Genomic DNA, 22,484 nt, shown 5'->3' with positions numbered 1-22,484 from the left:
AAATTATTTTTCAAAACATTGATAAATAGAATGAATAACAGAGGTCCAAGAATAGGACCTTGGGGAACACCATATGATAGTTTGACTATATAGGACTTGGAATCGTCAACGATTTCGGTTCGAGTTCTACCTGATATGTAAGATGAGAACCACCTCAGCAGTTTACCACAGATGCCATTATAAGCTGTTTTATGTACAAGTAATTCATAATCAACTTTAGCAAAGCATTTTTGGAAATTAGTATAAAATAAATCAGTTTACGATCAATAAACTACATTAGTGATAAAAGTCGGGTTTAGTGTCATAAATTGAAAAGATAAAAGTTTAAATGGGTTTTCAAAGATTCTTAATTTTTGAGATAATATGTTTAGAGTGGGTTTTGAACGTTTCTTATTTTTATGAGGAATCCAGGAATATACTAGGTGTGCGTTTCATTCTCAGAATTCCACTTAACTTCTTTATGAAAGTGGTTCAATGTCATATGTTTTCTACCTGAATTTTGTTTGACTGTATTCTTTATGACTAATTATGTATACATTAAAAATATTAGAAATTTCATTTCGCTGTCAGGCATTGCGATTCTTGAGGACTCAAGACAGGACGTCTTGATAATTCTGGCAAATCTCACCTTCAAACCGACGTAGAAATACAGAGGTATAGGTACAAAGTATTAAAACTATGTAATGAAATTTTCATTATTTTTTATTTTATTATATATACGTTGTAACAAGGAAATTTCTTAAAAAAAACAAATTACAATTGTAGAAGCACGCATTGTTTACATTGCATGTGATAACTCTAACAAATTTAGGTCATGGGATTTTTCTATAGTAAAATAAGTGAATGTTATAAAAAGTAAGTAAGTATACAAATATTATCACTAGATAACATCGTAAATGAATTTACCAGATACATATATAAATAATAGAAACAATTACAAAATTTAATAAATGCACCATTTTGTTTTTAAAACTCTACGTTACATTTATTATATTTTGCAATGTAAATAATTAATAGTAATTCAAGTGGAAGCTTTAAAAAGCATTACACAAGATAATCAATATTCCAGCTTTCAAAGATAAACAAAGTACCTATCTACTAATAGAATCGAATTGTACGCTTGTTGCTTTTGGAGATCCAATTGTTGGTTTACTTCATGATGTGGCATCTGGAGGTAATAAATCCAGGAATTTTCTAGGCTTTTGTTTAATTGAGATAGGTACATGTTGTTACGGGTCGGGATTGTAGGAGAATTATTGTTCACACCAACAGTTGACGTTCAGGAAACTACCACAGTGGCCGCCCTTGTATCCTCTGCGTTTGCACTCTGCATTGCAGTCAGAAGTGTAGTCTACAGCGCCAGCCACACAGCTACCAATCAGCACGTCAGCCTGAACCGCGTTTTGTGGCGACGAAACAATCACCAAGACTGACACGCACACCAACAGCAGAATAGTTTGGTAGCTCTTCGCCATTTTATATGAAATTATTTGTATTTATTAAATGAAAGTATATGTACTTGGTACTCAAGATACAAATTTCAAGTGTGACTTCCTACTTCGCTTTTAGCGTATATATAGGGTTTAGAAAGTTGTTGATATGTAGATATATCTGTTATCAAATAAGGAAAACCCGAAAACTAATGTAATTATTAAACTATTCAATTGTTTTTTTACAAGGTTAGGTATATCCATATAGCTGACTTAATAATATATTGTATTTTTTTCCTGTTTTTTTATATCTATCTAAATTATTAGCATAAAAAGCATTAATGCATATTATAGAAACACCTAGAAATAATTTGTTCAAAATTGGCCTCGAGTTACGGAATTGATATCAACCATGTTATCATTAGTGTCGTAGAAAAGTGTTAATTAGGACATGACAAAATTGGTTACTGAATACAGAAAATTAATATATGTGTATAATAGAATCTAGTTAAGTTAGAATGTAGTCACTCTGGTTCTTCTGCGGATCTCCTCATTTCTGATTCGATCACGCAGAGTAACTCCGAGCATAGCCCTCTCCATTGCCCTCTGAGTGACTCTGAGCTTATTGATGGGGCCCATAGTTAGCGACCACGTCTCTGTTCCGTAAGTCATCACTGGCAACACACATTGAAATAATTGTCGCGAAAGACAAAGAAAAAGTAAGGTCAGTATATTTCCGCTATGAAATATTACAATGTATTTCTATAAGAATACTATAACGATTATGCCTAAGCACGACTAGGTGTATATTTTTTGTAACTTAACTAACAATGAAACTGTAGCCCACTTGATGGGAAGTTGATATCGAAGTGGAATGGAAAGCCGTAAGTATGGTCATTTTTAAAGCTATTAGTTTGAAACTTATTTTTTAAGCTCTTAATTAAATGTAATTAAATATGACATTCAAATGCTGAAAAGAAAATCTGTATGGAAATTCGTCGTTTTTTAAACTAGAAAGATGAAGTTTTATTCTTTGGTTATTGAATTTTTTTTTCTTAAATTAGCCAAGATTACTGTAACACGCGGAAGAAGTCTTGGTCACAGCTAGTATGCTATTTAACATCACTCTACGACCTATATTAGTAGAATCATCATCATCATCATCATCGCAGCCCGGAAGATGTCCACTGCTGGACATAGGCCTCCCCCAAAGATCTCCACGACGATCGGTCCTGCGCTGCTCGCATCCAATGCCTTCCCGCGATCTTGACCAGATCGTCGGTCCACCTTGCTATTAGTAGAATATCACTTTTATTTTTTCTCTTCTACCCAAAGGACGACCGGAAGCAATTGTATAAGTGAAAAGACCATTATATTAATTTAGTTTACTGTATTCTATTTAATTATATACATATCTATCCATATAAATAAAATTGGAGTATCTGTTTGTAATATTGAAATAACCGTTTTTTACTACATGCATATGAATATAAATGCGGTACATATACCAAAATAATATTATTTACAATTTTTGTCTGTCTATCTATCTGCCTGTTTGTTCCCGCCAATCTCTGAAATGATTGGACCGATTTTGACGGGATTTTTTTTGGCAGGTAGCTGATGTAATAAGGAGTAACTTAGGCTACTTTTATTTTACAAAAATAAAGTTAAAATCCACGCAGACGAAGTCGCGGGTACAGCTAGTATGTAAATACATCTGGCGCTCTTAATTACACCATATATATATATATATAAATAATAAAATAAATAAGTAACATTAACAAAACTACCCTCAAATATTATTTCGGAATTCCATACTGTTCGAATACGACTCACGCTTTACCGATCTCACATTTTGAATAATTAAATGTTTTATTCTTTTTATATAAATGTGTTTATTTTGAAACAACTAAGTACGATAAGAAGGATAATAATATTTATGACCTGCGTCGCTGTAAAAAAACAGAATATACATTTATTTTAATACAACGACGACACTATCAATTAATCCTTACTAACATCATTACATAGTATAAAACAAAGTTGCTGTCACTGTCTGTCCGTCCCTATACATGCTTAAATCTTTAAAACTACGCAACGGATTTTGAAGCGGTCGTTTTAATAGATAGAGTGATTCTAGAGGAAGATTATATATATAATACATGTACACCCGTGCGAAGCCGGGACTAATATCTAGTGTATTATATATGCGAAAGTAAGTCTATTTGTTTGTCGTGATTCTAGAGGAATATTTATATATATAACACATGTACATCCGTGCGAAGCTGGGGCCAATATCTAGTGTATTAATGCGAAAGTAAGTCTATCTGTTTGTCTCGCTTTCGCCCCAAAACTACTAAACCGATTTAAATGAAATTTGTTACACAGATAGTCTAGATGCTGAGAAAGGATATAGGCTACTTTTTAATGCGAAAAAAGGGTTGTAAGGGGTTGAAAGGGTAGATGAAAGTTTGTATGGAAATATTGTCATTTTTAAAGCTAGAAAGGTTGAAACTTATTTTTCTTTAAAACAGCGCTAAAAGAGATCTCTTTTAGAGAGATCTCTTTTAGCTGGAAGAGACCTCTTTCAGAGATAAGCCCACCCTTGCTCACATTTTTGTATAACATCTTTTTATTTAATATTGTTACAAGTACAATAAAGTATATATTATACAATATACCTTTGCAGTCCAAATCGAAGTAATAATTTTCATATAATAATAAGTACCATAATAAATAAATTACCCTGGACATTAACACAACGCAATATGGACTAAATTGCGTTGTGTTAACTGTAAGCAAATATTGTATTGTGGGTACTAGACAACTGATATAAATACTTGCATATTTTGCTTTGTATATACATAATATACATATAAATCACCCAGACCAATACAAACAATCATACATAACCGTGGACAATTAACACAACGTCATATAGTCCCACTGTAAGCAGAGTTTGTGTTATGGGTACTAGACAACTGATATAAATATTTACATATTTTGTTTTGTAAATACATATATCATATATATAGGAAACACCCAGACCGATACAAACAATCATATTCATGAATACAAATGTTTGCACTTGCAAGGAATCGAACCATCGGAAGTAAAGCGGTATGCTAAACCGCTAGACCATCGAGGCCGTCTAAAAAATTCTTTGAAATTTACATTATTTATTTAAAACTGTTTTTTATTTTTAATTTATACAAAACTAGATGTGCTCGCGACTTCGTCCGCATGTAATAGTAATCTTGATCGAATGAAGAAATATTCAATAATCTAACTCAAAAAAGCCAAAGTTTCGTCGTTCTAGGTTTCATCCCCTATTTTATAATTATTTTTCAAATTTGAATGTCATATTTATTCATATTTAATCATCAGCCTAAAAAATAAGATTTAAGCTTCTTTTTTAGGCTGCTGTTTCAACTTATTTTTTAGACTGTTTATTGAATTATATGGAAATTAGTCAGTTTTGAAACTAACACGATGCAATATTTTTATTGGGCTTTTTGAGCAAATAATGAAAAAATATTTAATAATATAACCCAATGTTAGATTATTAAAGATTTTTTCATTATTTTCTCAAGATCACTCATTTTATAAGGACGAAGTCACGGTTACAGCTAGTATATAATATTTATATATAACACTCATATTAATATTAAAGGTAAGGTACTCTTTATTCTTTACTACACGATCCTAACGCTCCCGAGTAACTTAATACCAAATTTCTTTTTCATGGGGATATCTCCTTTCACAACCATGGACATGTAATGCGTAGGAACGAGGATAATATTTTAAGAAAGATGTTACAAATGAATGTGGATGGTTATAAGGGCAGAGGAAGGCCGAAAAAGAGATGGATGGACTGTGTGAAAGATGATATGGTAAGAAAGGAAGTAAATAACGCGATGACTGCGAACAGGGATGAATGGAAGAGAAAAATATATTACGCCGACCCCAAATAAATGGGATAAGGAAGAAGCAGATGATGATGATGATGATGATCTCCTTTCACAACCTTCGTCCGTCTAGAAATTTACTTCTCCACGTTCCCGCTCATCGTACGAGCTTCGTTTCAAAATCTTTTACATTACAAGTCATCAAAAATTGGAATGAGTTACCTCTTGACATTAAATACAGCACTTTCAAATTCTCATTGAAATCAAAACTACGTAAACCTTTCCTTGAACTAGAGTAATTCCTTTTATTCCAAATTTCAATACCATTTAATTTTCCTCTACCTCTCCTCCTTCAGGAACCTGACTTTCATTGTTGATTTGTATATGTATTGGTATGTATGTATATATATATATTATTAAGTTATATAAGTATTATGTATTATATATTAATCATAATGCACCGCCCACATGAATCTCTGTTTGCCGTATGGTTGACTGGGAGAAAATGCCTCTACGTGTTAAGTCCGCCATGTGTATCTGTGCATTAAAGTTTTAATAAATAAATAAATAATTAATACCGCTATAATATACTTATAAATTTAAATGTTTGTAACTCGGTATTGTACGGGAATCGAGCTCACGACCATCGGAAAGTAAGACAGCAACGCCTTAGTAGATTAATGATAACCGTTAAACCTTGTAAAAGAAAATGGATAACAATAGAACAATAAAAAACTAATTTACCTTCCGGATCTTCCTTATTAGATTACAATTATATCTAACTATTAAAGTATTTTGAGACATTTATATATATTGAGAATGAAATAATACGTTACATTTCAAGTTTGAATTTTGAGTATCAAGTACATATATTTTCATTAACCAAGAACCAAGAATTATATATAAAAATGTCGAAAAATTTCCAAGCTATTTTGCTTCTGGTGTGTCTATCGGTATTGGTGATAGTTTCGCTACCACAAAATGGTGTCCAAGCTGACATAAATATTGGGGGATGCACTAGCTCTGAAGACTGCCTAGCTGAGTGCATAAACCGAGGATATAAGGGTGGTCATTGTGGAAGTTTCTTGAACGTTAACTGTTGGTGCGAGCAATAATATCCTCCAATCCCGACCCGAAGGAACGTGTGCCTATCTATCTAAATATATAAGCGAGAATATAAAATTCCTGGATTCAGTACCTTCAGAGATTATATTAAATAGTTTACAAGTACAAGGAATCTCTACAAGGAATATATCTACAAATCGATCACATTTTTATACAGATAGGTATTATGTTTAATATTGAAACTGGAATATTTCATTTCCATTTAATTTAGTGTTTTAACGTACGCATGAGCCATTTATTAAATATTTTGCTTCAAAATAAATATTATATTACATATGAAATGTTGAGTTTTTGAATTGCACCTAATATTTTTTTAATAGATAATAATCCTTAACGATTCACACAGCACCATCTAGTCCCAAGTTATGCAGAGATTATGTTATCGGTACCAGATAACTGATAAAATAAAATTTTAAATAGGTACATAAATACTTAGTAATAAGGCAATTGGGTACATATTTACAAGTATTCGAGTAGTAAAACGGGTTAAAAAGCTATACATTATACATAGAGACACATTAAAGATAAATACATGAATATATTTTTTGTCAATACATACATAACATACATAATCATACTCTTGAATACAAATGTTTTTGCAACGCGTGGAATCGAACTCACGAGCAACGGAAGAAAGAGGTGTGCTACCGCTAGACCACTGAGGTTATCAGAATATGATTATAAATTTATAAAATAATTTATAATGTTTCACATATATTTTATTTCTAAAAATACATAAAAAACCTTCAGTTGACTCCCTTATTTGGAGCCACCCTCAACCTATTTAATCAGTCCGTACCATTTCAATTACGTGACAACCAATTCAGTACAGTAGCGCTCTTAGTCAATAAGTAAATTGGATTCAGGTAATACCTTAAAAGCAAATCTATTTCGTTAATCTATAACATGCAATGCGATTCGAATTGCTATAGAAAGAGTTGTAGCAATGATCGACAAATCGTAATTACGGTTTATTTGCAGTTCGTTTACACAATAGTCTATACTTTTGACACTGTCTCTCTAATATGCAACGATGGCTAGCTCATCCGTCTTACTCGTGAACGAGTGCTACTTGTGGGGACTAATTTGTTCGGGTTATTGCCAGTGGTTAAATAATTTCCATTTGACAAAAACCGAATAGTAATTGAAATTAAAATGGCTGCAGTAATGATCGACAAATCGTAATTACCGGTGACCCGGCCTCGATGATTTTGGATGATGGCGATTATCTTGGAATAAATGATTGGCGGAAGGATCAATGTTTAGCCGATATATTTTGGTCTTGCTTGGTTAAAGAGTATTTACCAACACTGATTGCGAGGACTTCCTTGGCCATAACCAGGACTGATCAGTGATCGTAGGATGTATGGTTCTTATTGTGGACCCTACGCTACCACGAGGTACGTGGCCTTTACGTCGGATAGCCAACATATTTCCGGGCCGTAATTGTATAGTTAGGGTAGCGGAGGTAACCTCTGGAGACACTCCGACGACCACTCAAAAGGCTGGTCAAGTTTCCAGTAGACTTTCAGTAAGATGTGACTATGTCACAGGATGGTGGGATGTTGCTGGCAGCTTATCTACCATTCTTTTTCTAAATTTTATATTATTTTGATATCTCAATTTTATTTATCACTTCTCTGTGGGCCCTCTTGGGAATTACACTTATAATTTTACTAAATGTTTGTATTTGCCGGTTCTTTTATTTATTACACACAAGTTTCTTGCTTGTTCTTCTTGTGATGAGACAGCATTCCGAATGAGCGGTAGATTAAAAAAAAAATGTTATGACTATTCAAAAGTGCTTCAATGTAAGTTTATTTGAATAAAAGATTTTCTATTCTTTTTCTATTCTATTCATTATACATTATTATGTATGAAATCAAAGACTGTTGTCTGTTGACATATGTGAATGTATTTCAATTGTTTTTATAATGTTTTTAAATATTTATGTACAAAAAAGGATTTAAACACTATTATTCCGATTTTTAATCAATAGTTGATATATTCCCACTCCAGTCACACCGGATTTTCCTTATTCGATAAAAATTATATCCTACTATTAACGTATTTTGAGACGTCTATATATATATTGGGAACGAAGCAATAAGTTACATTTCCAGTTTGTGTCTTAAGTTTCAAGTACATATGTGTTTATTAATAGAGAACAAAGAATTACATATAAAAATGTCGAAAAATTTCCAAGCTATTTTACTTTTGATGTGTCTATCAGTATTGGTGATAGTTTCGTTGCCACAAAATGGTGTCCAAGCTGACGTACATATTGGGGGATGCAAAGATGATAACTACTGCAGCTGCAGCTACCGGTGTAAGAGCCGAGGATTTAAGGGTGGTCACTGTGGAAGTTTCCTGAACATCAACTGTTGGTGCGAAGAATAATATTCCTCACATTAATACTATTCAGATTGCTTTTTTAATAGTTGATGTGTTCCCGCTCTAGTGACACCGGATTTTCCTTATTCGATAAGAATTATATCCAACTTATAATTAACGTATTTTGAGACATCTATATATATTGGGAACGAAACAATAAGTTACACTTCAAGTTTGAGTTATTAATATCAAGAGCATATGTGTTTATTAATAGAGAACAAAGAATTACATATAAAAATGTCGAGAAATTTCCAAGCTATTTTACTTTTGATGTGTCTATCAGTATTGGTGATAGTTTCGTTGCCACAAAATGGTGTCCAAGCTGACGTATATATTGGGGGGTGCATAGACGACTGCAACTGCATGTACAAGTGTATAAGCCGAGGCTACAAGGGTGGTCACTGTGGAAGTTTCCTGAACATTAACTGTTGGTGCGACGAATAATATTTCTCGTCGAATCCTGACCAGAAGTAACATGTACTTATATACCTAAATATACGAGTAAAACCTAACATTCCTGAAGTTGTTGGAATGGAAACTGGACCTGTTGAATCTCTACAAGGAATATCTACAAATCGATCCAATTTGTAGATAGGTACTTTGTTTAATATTTAAATTGGAATATTGGCTTTCTTTTCAATTGAATGTTTTTTCAAACTTATACTAAATATAATATTAGATATAAAATGCTGAGTTTTGGAACTGAACCAATTTTGTTTAAGTAGATATTAATGCTGAACAATTCAGATAAACACCCTCTCATCTTAAGCTCAGCAGAGCTTGTGTTATTACATAAATATTTGAATGTAAAAATGAATCTGTATTTTTGTAATCATGTACAAGGCTGAGTTTTTTGTCAGTTCTTCTAGCTGGAAAGTACTACAAAGAACTGTTTCTTTGTAGTACTTTCGAGATTATTATTAGATTCAACATATGATACAAGTCTGTATTAGACATACATGAATAAAGATATTTTGATTTTGTCTGTTTTCTTATTGTACTTACAAATTTAAATTGAGCAAAGCCTATATTGACTAGTCAATTACTTAAACGACATACGTGCATTGCAATAGTTATTCATGCTCGCCAGTGTCATTTAATGTTAGATATAGATCTATATATCACGCAAGCAAGTTTCTTGCTCGTTCTTCTTGTGATGAGACAGTTTTTCGAATGAGCGGTAGATTAAAAAAATGTACTGACTATTCAAAAGTGCTTCAATGTAAGTTTATTTGAATCAATGATTTTCTATTCTATTCTATTCTATACAATGTAAATAAACTGTCTCTTTAAAAAAATATGTTGAGTTTTTCGTCAGTTTTTCTCAATTGAATCTGTATACTGAACTGGACGGTAGAAATAATGTGAATATACAATTCTTAATATATATAAGAAACTAAAATGCACTACATGTATAAATGATTTTTGACTTTATTTTATTTACGTAAAATGTAAACCTCTATTCGTCTTTTTACCAAATTACATCAAGATCCATTCGCCGTTTAGTCGTAAATAGATAATGAATAAGAGACATATATTATAGCTGTTCCCGCGACTTCATTCGCGTGGAATTTAACTTTATTTTTCTAAAATAAAGTAGCCTAAAGAACTAAAAATTATTTTGTTCGTCTTAATTTATTTGTTCCATTAGGTCCTGATAGGTTCAAACTAATACATTTACATCATGCATCATCCCTTATTTCATTCCCATGGGGGTTGAATTTATCAAAATCCTATTTAAGCGAATGTCTTTATCATAGTAGCTCCAATCTTTAATTTTCAATCGAAAATCTAAGATTTATACAAACTTTGATGTGGAATTTATCAAAATTCTTTCTTAGGGGATGCCTACGTCATAGTTGCTTTATGCATGCAAAGTCTCAGCCCATTCGGTTTAAAATTGACAAAGTTTCATACAAATTTTCATATCCTATTTTATCCCCTTGAGGGTAAAATTAATCAAAATCCTTTCATAGCGGATGCCTACGTCATAACATCTACCTGCATGCCAAATTTCAGCCCGATCGGTCCAGTGGTTTGGGCTGTGCGTTGATAGATCACTATGTCAGTCACCTTTGAGTTATGTATATATATTTAGATTTATAATAATAGTAAGGACTGGTGTAATAATAATGTGGTGGATAATGGAATTTGGTATAAAGAAATTAAATAAATATACTATAATTCCCAGATAAAGTATTCGGTTATTTATTTAGAAAGCGAGCGGGTTAATATTGTTTGTTACCGGTAATTCTACCGAAGATATTTCAATTACACCTCTTTTAGACACTAGTAGACTACGATGCTCTCAAAAATTAGAAGACCTTATGAGGAAAATTCATAATCCACATAATTTCGTGGACAGTGCAGTTTCAGAAGAGCTTCCACCCGCGTTCACTTAGATTGTTTAATGAACCACCTGCCGAGGTTTTCTCGAGCCACTACAGCTTGGGATTTTTCAAGAAGTAGATATTAAGTTTTCTTAGGTTTTCTTATTAAGGCTCGGCAACACGTACGTGATACTCCTGGTATTTCAGGCGTCCATTGGCTACAGCAACCGTTGGATCTATATACTGAACTGGACAAAAAAATTGATGTTCATAAGCGACTAAAATGTACATGAATAAATGATTTTTGAATTTGTTTACCATCAGAGGGGCCGTATGCTTGTTTGCCAACTACATAGTACAAAAAAAAAGTAAACCGAGAAGATTCCTACATTTCATTTTATTTTTAAAATATATCTTCATTTAAATAAAATAGAATATTTTAATTAATTCAAAGAACATGAAATTACCTAAATATAATTTAGGCAATTTCATGTTTAGTGAATGCGCCGAGGCGGCATTTTTTAGTTTATTTTTAACATATCAAAAGATCTCAGAGGCCTTTGATCGTAGCTATATTAAAAAAAATCTAAGTAGTTTTTGATTTTCATTTCTATGAGCGTCTATACAGAATGTCGAAATTAAACTACTTCGAACAATATTTGTATTAGTGTAGAGGTATTTTTTTTATTTTTAATCTTATATAATAACTGCCAAGAGTCTGTCCTAAATCTGCTTGAAAGAGATTCTAATGTCATATAAAATATTTTCTTTATAAAAAAGCTTATTAAACGAAATACAGGTATAACACATTTTCTTTGTAAAAAAAAAATATTATAAATTTGAAGGGTTTATAAATATTATATTGTTTTTGTAGAAAAAACTTTAAATTCATAGTGCTGACAATATAATCTGATTTCACAAAGATTGAGTGACTAGCGGTTTCTATGTTGATTGATGATCCATATTAATGTATATTCATTTAAAACTACCAATTTACTAACTATTCTAATCTATCTTGAGGAGATAAAAACCATCGCTCCTAAAAATATCCTTCAATTCTTGTCCCCGATGGGCTAGGTAGCGAACTCTGAAAAAGGGCGAGCACAATAGATCTAAGTAGGTCGCAGTGCTAACAGTGTAGCAGTGGTCCAACGATAGGGGCAAGCGCAGATTGCACTCGAAATCTGCGGAAGAACTTATGCGAACTGTTTGTAAAATATGAGTTCGTAATGTTACAGATAGCACCTAACAATAGCCCAAAAATACCCAATTAAAAAAAAAAGAAAAAACAAAAAAATACTGTAAGAATTATATATACGGCAATACAGATGTTATTACTAGTTGAGATTATGAGAGTCATTGACAATCACCGACATTGCGTTTAAAGCAACATTTGTCATGGTCATAGTTCCCTGAGAATTGTATAATATTCTCGTCCAATATTTGTAATATTCTCAGGGAGATTCATACATATCTATCTATATATATAAAAGAAAGTCATGTTAGTTACTCCACTTATAACTCAAGAACGGCTGTACCGATTTAGCTGAAAATTGGCAGGGAGGTAGTTTAGAGCCAGGAGAAGGACATAGGATACTTTTTATCCCGTTCGACAGCATTCCCGTGTGACTTGACATGAAACGTCAGTCACTATAAAACGTGGTATAACAAAAAAGAATCAGACTTGGAATAACAAAACGCAAATGACAACTTATATATATAATACATGTACGCCCGTGCGAAGCCGGGGCAAGTAGCTAGTTATACATAAAAAACAGCCAAACCAATACAAACATGAATCATTCTCATGAATACAAATGTTTATGCCGTACGAGGGATCAAACCTGCGACCATCGGAAGTAAGGCTGTGTACTAAACCGCTAGATCACCGAGGAATAATGTGTAATAAATAATTAATAATGTAATATTAAACTAATATATGTATTATGTTAAACCATCACTGTAAAACCACGTTTGAGCAATAAATTTCATATCATTTCATAACTCGGTTTAATTCAGTTTGTTATTCGTATTTTTCATCACCCTAGAATTAGTTGAAAATTTAATTAGAAACAATAAACAAATTTTGAATGCCAGATTCTATCTCACTTACTTTCCGGTCTATAAGCTTAGGTAATATAGCACTAAGCTATAACGAATCTCTATTGTAACTATAACTAACGATTTAATACTGCCGTAAACAATACTAAATGTAAACTTGGCTTCCCATTTTGTGTAGGATTATAATAGGCTGTTGTTTGTTAGATACATATCTGATATTCAATGCCAAAATTACTGATTCCACTAATAGCAATATTTTACAATAGAATTTACAACGACGTAATAAATTTACAGAGGTAGACTGTAAAAAGTGACAGCATGGTCAGCATCCAATGGTCGCAGGTTCGATTCCTCGCACGGTACAAACATTTGTATTCATGAATATTACTGTTTATATCGGTCTAGATGTTTTCTATATATCATTACATAGTCTCTGTCTGTCCGTTCCTATATATGGTTAAATCTTTAAAACTACGCAACGGATTTTGAAGCGGTTTAAATAGATAGAGTGATTCAAGACGAGGGTTTTTATATGTAATACATATACACAAGTGCAAATTCGGGTCTAGTATTGTACTTATACAATAATAATATGATTTATTTATTTCTCCTAATAAACATAATGGCAACAATATACGTAGCATTTTTAATAATAAGCTTAAATTTATTATTATATAAATAATATGTCATTATTGCGTTCATCATTGCCTTGCCTTTATCCCATTATTTGAGGTCGGCGCAGTACGTCATTCTCTTCCACTGATCTCTATCGACTGTCATATCTGAGCTCTCTTTTTATTAATATCATCTTTCACACAATCCGTGTGTGTTTAAAAAAAAAATATTTATCAGCACTCTAGTGGCCGTAGCTTAGCTTGGGACTAGATGATACTCTGTGTATTATCCAGGAATATTATATTCATATAAAACATATTTTTTGTAGCTTTAATAGTCCATCTACCATCAGGAAAGGACCAAAGGGAAATAGGAAAGTTGGAAGACCAATAAGGCTGATGATATTGTAGACTATATAGGAAAAGACTGGTTAGCTATAGGAAAAAACGAGACGAGAGAATATTTGAAAAAGATGGAGGAGGCCTTCACCCAAAGAGGGGTCCATATCCACAAATAATATAATTATAATTATAATATAATACTAACAAAAGATCGAAAAAAAAAAATTACTAACAATTTATTTTAATTTTTTTTTATTTGTACAAACTTCTGGATAGTTATTGAAATAAAAGGCTTTATTATTATTATTATTATTATTATTATTATAAAACATATAAATAAATATAATTGAGAGATATCTATTCGAAATAAAATGTCCTAGTGCCTTTTTAGAGACAGTTGAAAAGCATAGTTGAGAGTCAGGCGGCCGGAATTCGAATCCAGTTTGATAGATTCTTACAGCCGTGCCCCTTTCGCAAATTGAAATTTAAGCTTCGGGCCTGACAAAAGCAATCCCATCTTGGACTTCGGTAGTGTCGACATGCAATTTATATTCGTAGGTATATAATATTCAATAGTTTGAGAATATGAAAATGAATTATTCAATTTGACTGTATTAAAACTAAGTCAGTCATTCAAATGTCGAGCAAACGACTTACTAATATTATGAACGCTAATGTATATAGTAAGAAAGTAAGTAGAGTATGAATGGATAGATGCGTGGACGGATGTTTATTTCTTTCACACAAAAACTACTGAACGGATTTCGATGTCAATTTACAGTAATATAGTTTATATATCAGTATAACAAATAGCGTATAAATTTCATGTGAAACCACTAGCATAGTTAGTTTAAGCATAATTATGAGGAACTTCTACTCTTTATACAGAAAAATGTGCTGTGCTATGTCGACACTCCTATTGCAAGGTAATGCAAGGTGTTATATTCTGTCAGTTAACATCACGTGATCATTATCCTATCTTAATACAAGCGCTACTTTCGCGTTTATTTATTACTAGCTACTTCCCTCTGCCTCGCCCGGGTGTACATGTGTTATACATATAAACCTTCCTCTTGAATAACTTTATCTTTAAAAAAAATTCAAAATCCGTTGCGTAGTTTTAAAGATTTAAGTATACATAGAGACGGACAGACAGCGACAGCGACTTTGCTTTATATTATGTAATTAGCTACTCACTCCGGCTTCGCATGGGTGTACATGTATTATACATATAAACCTTCCTCTTGAATCACTCTATCTATTAAAAAAACCGCTTCAAAATCCTACAGATTTTAAGTATACATAGAGACGTAAAGACAGCGACAGCGACTTTGTTTTATACTATGTAGTGATGATATATATATATATTAAACAACAGACATTTGTGTTTATAAGCTGTAATAAACAGTTGAGAACTATTGTCAAGTGTAAAATAGTTGTTGAATGTAATAAACATTACAAAACTTAATAAAAATTTTGTAATGACATATTGTAATTTAACTAATATAAATTATATATTGTAATGGGCGAAAACTGTGACTGGTACAGCCTATGCTGTAAGTAATATAAATGACGTAGTGGAGTAACTTGAAACAGTCATGCTCGCTATAAAGTTCAAACTTGTGGCGGCGTGGTGGGACGGTTCGATGTGCTCCCTCTAATATGGTTGAGTGCAATGATGGCTGGCTCATCCGTCATACTCGTGAAAGGGTGCTCCTTGTGGGGACTGGTCTGTTCAGGTTGCGAACACTAATTAGGTTTTTTGTTTTTTGTAATAGCATATGCTGGTGGTCACTCTATTCTCCCAAATCGGATTTTTTTTTAATAATACGAGCTGAGTTTCCTGTCAGTTCTTCTCATTTCGAAATCATTCCGAACTGACGGTAGATTTGATATATCATAAGAGTCTGTAATAGACCTACATGAATAAAGATATTTTGAATTTAATTTAATTCGGATAGGCGAAGGATCTATACAATAAATAAGATAACTAATTATTAGTTTTATTAATCTTGAGAATATAAAACAAGTTATGTACTTGACAACGTAACCAAGTTTCTCATAAGTAGATTGTCCGTATTAATTTTAGATTCAGAAAGTTTTTTGCTGTTCGGTTTTTCTTTTTTTTTCATTATTTATTTAGGGACTTTTGTCTTCAGTTGAAATCAACATTGTATAATCACTTAAGTACTTTTCAATAACGTTACGAATTAAATGTAGTAAAAAGGATTAACTAACTAAAGTCTTGGGGGTGAAGGGATGTTAGTAATGTAGACTAATAATCTCATTGCTAGCAATGTACCATGTCAGATCGACCTCCACGCGGTTCCCCCTGGAAACCATCGTGATACATTCCCGGTGAATTCGTCACGTTTGGCTAACTGATCTGACTTCATGTTCATCCTATAATCCATTGGTGCCCCGCCAGCGTTAACCGTTATCGGGCGGGAGCACTATTCCATTATCATCCTTTAAAAAAATGACAGTCTCGATTGAGGCAGGAATCATCGCAATCGGTATTTTATTAGTATTTTGACGCACCATATCAAGTGAAAATAACAGATCCTAATTAAAAATGAACTTATTAAAATTCGTTTGTTGAACGAAATATGAAAAATTATAAAAGACTCCGTTTTTTAATTTAGGCAGTAATTCTTTCAGCGGTTCCCCTATAGATTTTCAAGGCATTCCTGAATAGTGGTTACAGGCTATTGTTCCCGGGGCGGACGCATGAAAATTAAATGTCCAAAGCGAGGCTTGCTGGCGACGGCTTCAACCAGAGCACAGCGGCGGCGCAAGTGTTCTTTTGAAATTTTCATGAAAGTTAATAAACTGGAAGCTGAGAGCGTTATAGTTTAGTGGTTTACTCAGATATGTATCCCAAGGGCTACAATTTCGAATCTAACCAACATAATTTCATGAAAAATTTTGTTGGTTAGATAAAATTGACGGCCTCGGTGATCTAGCGGTTAAGCATACCGCTTTAATTCCAATGGTCGTGGGTTCAATTCCTCGCACGGTACAAACGTTTGTAATCATGAATTTTAATTACTGTTGTTTCTAAGGACTGTATTTTTAATATATTTTAATTTTAGTTTTAAGAGAAACTACGGTCGCTGATGGTAAAAGACATATATTTCAAATTGACAAATAATATAACAATAGAAAATGGATTTAAAAAAATGGAATGGTGCACCCACCTTCGCTAACGGTTCACGCTGGTGGGGTACCAGTGGAGGATGATAAGATGAGCATGAGGACAGGTCACTTAGCCCATCGTGGCAAATTCGCCAGGAATTTATCACGATGGTTTCCAGGGGGAACCGCGTGGAGGTCAGCCATGATAATGGGGCTAGTAATGGAGTCATGAGTCCACATTACTAACCATAACCATAATCACCTTCCACCCAAAAAAACATTAATTTGTTATGATTAATTTACCATGAGCTGACCGCAGCACATCATATCATCCTCCATTGGTGCACTGTTAGTGTATACCGCTAGTGCATTCTATTCAACCATACCATTATAATCCAATAAAAAAACGAAGTTATAACATAGCAAGTATCATAATTTTCCTATAACTGTTGGTATCATGTTTATTGCCAATTATGTAATAGGAACATGTATGAATTTGTCCACCGTAAGGCTATCCGTATAGTAGTCGATTTATAGTTTTACTAGCAAATATTGCGACCAGATTTATGATACGTCTCGAAAATATGAAATGTTTTATTTATCACTAGCTACTGTAACGATCACATACTAGGTATGTTGATTGTTACAGAAAAATTAGATAAGTAAATCTAATATCTAATAGATAGAAATGACGTGATATTATAGGTATATAGTAAGTGCGTATTAGTAGAATTAAAATTTGTTCGTGGAACGGATACTTAAATAATTACTTCATAAAAACGGCTACAACTCTCAAACGTGTTTCTAATATTTCGTATTTCGTTCACATGCCACTTACGGATATTGTAGGGTCCGTATTTTCTAAGTATTGTTTATTTAGGTAACATAAATTAGTATACTTTATTAGACGTGGCGTCACTTAGGTAGAACTCAAGCTGAGAAGATGTCGAGTTAAAACAATAAATTAATAAGTTTATTAGACAGGGCACGACATGGGACAGTGCCTTGTTTAAGATTTGCTTTAAGGGTCGTTAGCAAAAAATAGTAAAAGTAAGGAGGACAAGGGGCGCGGAGAGGCAATTCGTGTCATGGTGGGATTGAGACACAGAGAAATCAGGACAGTTGGTTTTGGGACGGATAGCGGGGGAGTCGATCTGAAATAGGCAGCGGGTGTCGGAACGAGTAGCGGAACAAGCGGACTAGTCGATCTGTATTAAGGGTTAATTTCCGCGTTCCTTGAGAGACGGCAACGAATGATGAATCCGGGACGGTGCAACGGTGGCCGAACGAGAGACGTCGACGTCAAAATGTTATTGGTGAGATAGAATAGCTACCACATGACAGGTCGTATAAAACTTTAATTATTATTTAAGTTATTGTAATTTTATTTTAGTCGTAAGGTAGATAATTTGGATACACTTTGGAGGGGAGCGTGGTGATGTTAATAATTGTATTATAAATATGGTAATATCTATGATACATAAGATTGGGTTCCATTCATGTATATAGGTGACAATGGCAAACGAGCTTCGGTAACGGTTGCTGTAACTGTGAGTAGATTTTAAGTAATGGACAAAACGTTAATTATTATAATATGCTCAGTGTAATCAACAAACTACTGAACCGATATTTACGGAGGAGCGACTGAACTGATGATGATATTTTATTTATTCTAATATAAAACTACACTATTAAATATAATTTAATAGATTTTGTTATTGATTTACTAAATGTGCTCCTGTCCATATAATTAATATTTAATCATTAAGTACGGCTTAATAACTGATAAATATTTATAATATAATCATTCATTTATATTAAGGGAAATCTTCTCTGACCCCTCTAAGAATTTTGTGTGATGTACACTTCCACAAGGTGGAAGTCACAAATAGAATATATTTTCAAACCGAACCACAGCAATTCCCAAAAGTATGTATTGTATGTTTGTTTGTTTTTTACAAGGTAGAAACTTGCAATTATAAGAATAATGTTGAGCAGAAAGACAGTGCTTTCTTTAATTATTGTGATGGATGTTTGTACATTTCCACAAGGTGGAGATTGCAAATAATGAATAGGTAAATAGTATATTATTCACAAGGTGGAAAATATATTAAAATGGAATATTTAAAAGAACCACGTCATTAATATGAACATATTGACTGAGCATATTGAGGATAATCACCGGAGTAATAATATTAATTATTAAGGGATGACATTTGACTATCTCTTTATGGAACGAGTCATGAATATATCCTTTCTGGGACTATGAATTTGGATTTTTAACTAATTGGGTTTTCAAGAATAATACAATCATACGAATGTGATACATATTACAAAACGAATTGTAGTTAAACTATAGAATTATTCAAATACTAGATCGTGTATTTTTGTTAACCTCATAATGATTCGAGCATTGATAATTAAATATTTTGTGGTGTGAATATAATATCAGGTGAATATTCAAATATTATATATTTTATTTCTTCTATATAATCATAAATCAACATTACAACAATAACAAGATTTGTATGGACGTAAAGTAGTTGCTCGAATTTGATGTGGGAATAGCAAGTTCTCTGACCAGCATAGGGCGGTATGTCAGCGCCGATCGGGCCTTAGGGTACATGGTCACAGCCGTACTTAACTGTGGATGGCAGAAAGCCTGTTAACTAGGTTAAATATAATATTTTCGGATGTTCTCCATGGTTATGTTCACTTTTGACTCTAGATTTACATCTGTTATGACTTGATTCGTTCAGTGTCGTCGATTCTTGGATGTAAGTTTTCCTAGGCCCGGCTGACTAGAACCCTACCTTGTTCTCGCAACTCGTGTTAGATCTAGGTCCAGGAGTGCCGAGAATGGATTGTCTTATGTCGGGTTTTAAGGGCTCTTAATGTGGTCAGGAAGTAGCAGATGTGGGTCCCCTGCGCGAACCTATTTTAAAGGTGTAACTTAACTGTAGCACTATCGTATGCGTCCATTCTGATAGGATATATTACAACTATAGTTCCAACTGGGTTAGTCTTCAATAATGAGACTAAGATATTTATCTTCTTTCTTTATCCAATTTTCATACTACGAGGGAACTACGAGTCGGTATCCAGGTATAAGACGACGCGTGCACGCGACGAAGGTGACCTCCGACAGCATCCAACGAATCTTACAGCTGGGTTCCTGATAGTTCTAATATTAAGAAGTTATGTATAACATTAATTTCAATCATAAGCATGTAAACATTGTAACAGAAACATTATTATAACAAAGAGCAAAATCCAAGTTTCTTGCCCGTATCTTCTTGGTCGTAGATAGGGTTCCGAACGGGTGGTAAAGTCATTTAATATTAAATTCATTTAAAACACATAACGAATCGAATAACGCTGCTCACGTAATAAAACCGAAAATAAATAACTTCATTTGCGGCTCAATCCTTGTTTTATTTCTTACTACTATTTTCTAGACAATAATCAAGTAGGCTTCATATTTTGCAGTAGGTTATTTCTTAGGTATTAATCGTAACAACGTAGAGTCCTAGACGATCACTTGGCCATCACAACGACATATATACGTAAGCATTAGATAGGGATAGTTAGGTCTGTGTTACGACCGTCTGTCGTCACTCAGTGTAGGTTTTGTAGGGTTAGGGTTAGGGATGTTACAGAATGGTGCCGCGTGACCAGGATTATACGTCAGACAATCTTGAATTACTTCGTAGTTCAAGAACGTGTAATTAAAAGAATTTGGGTTACTACAGTTACTTTGCTTTACGGTTTACATTGCGTTACGCTTACGGGTTCTCTATTCTTCATTTCGTTTACGGTTTACTTTGCGTTACGTTGCGTTCTTTTTACGGGTTCTCTATTCTTCATTTCGTTTCTTTACGGTTTACTTTGCGTTACGTTGCGTTACGTTTACGGTTTCTCTATTCTTCTTTTCGGTTCTTTACAGGTTACCTTGCGTTACGTTTACGAATTCTCTCTTCTTCGTTCCGTTTCTTTTAATTTTATTTCGGTTTTGATTTGTTTTCGGTTTTATTTGTAACTTAAATTTGGTTTTATTTTCTTTGTAATACTTTGATTTGGATTTTGCTCTATGCTACGTTTTTTTAAACTTTTATGTGTTAGGTTAAGTAATTCTAATATAATGATTCTCTTTCAGGAATATATTTCTATTATATACTATTTCAAGGTCATAGGGGCGTAGGGACTTAATTTTACTAATATCATAATCACGGAAGTTTTGAGAGTAGATATTTTTTTGAATGGATTTCAATGAAGCTTTAAAATAATGTAGCTTATACATCAGAATAACACATAAGCTAGAAATTACAAGCGGGTGAAATCGCGGGCGCAGCTAGTATGTAATATAGTAATATAATAATAAAAAAATGTTTAAGTAGAGGCTAGGGGCGTAGTAGGAAACCTTGTAACGCCTTGTTAGATATGAGGGGTATACTCATTCAGCATAGTTTAGAACCTGGACTAGATGTTGTCACACTGTATGCACTGACAAACAACAGAGTAGAGAGTAGGTCCTCAACTAGCAGCACTGACTTAATAGCAGTTTCAGGGTACTGAAGGTTTAGGGGCGAAGTATTCAGGGTAGTTAGTTTAATCGATATACATATATATCGTTAAACAAGGGGTATAGAGTGAATGTAGTTATGATAGCTGTATAATTTAAATAAGAGTAGACTGCCGATTGTCTTGTATGTATACATGATTGTGTTCACTATAGTATATACATATTTGTTAAACAATGTTTTTCAGGATCTGACTATCTGATGACCGGCCGACAGATAAGTAATTATTTGTATCAACCTCCTTCAGCACAACGGCAGACGCGGAGCCGAATTGCTTGAGCAGTCTTCAAAGCAATGGAGACCGGTATATGTATCATTTTAATATATTTACTGTAGATCTGAGTAATCTACAGTTCGCGTAAACAAAATTTATATGACCTGTCTTGCGGTACTTAGTCATTTCTAAATGATAGTACATAAGTGATTACATTTTATATAGCATATAAAGTAGTAATAGATTTTATAATTCTCGGTATCTTACGGTATACGGTATAACGTCTTCATAATATTACGAATTGTGCTCTATATAGGTGATCTATAATTAAACATTTTAAAATGAGGA

This window comes from Achroia grisella, unplaced genomic scaffold (assembly GCF_030625045.1).
Source record: "Achroia grisella isolate CSIRO2021 unplaced genomic scaffold, CSIRO_AGI_Agris_v1 utg1112, whole genome shotgun sequence".
NCBI lineage: Eukaryota > Metazoa > Arthropoda > Insecta > Lepidoptera > Pyralidae > Achroia > Achroia grisella.
This window is presented reverse-complemented; position numbering follows the sequence as displayed.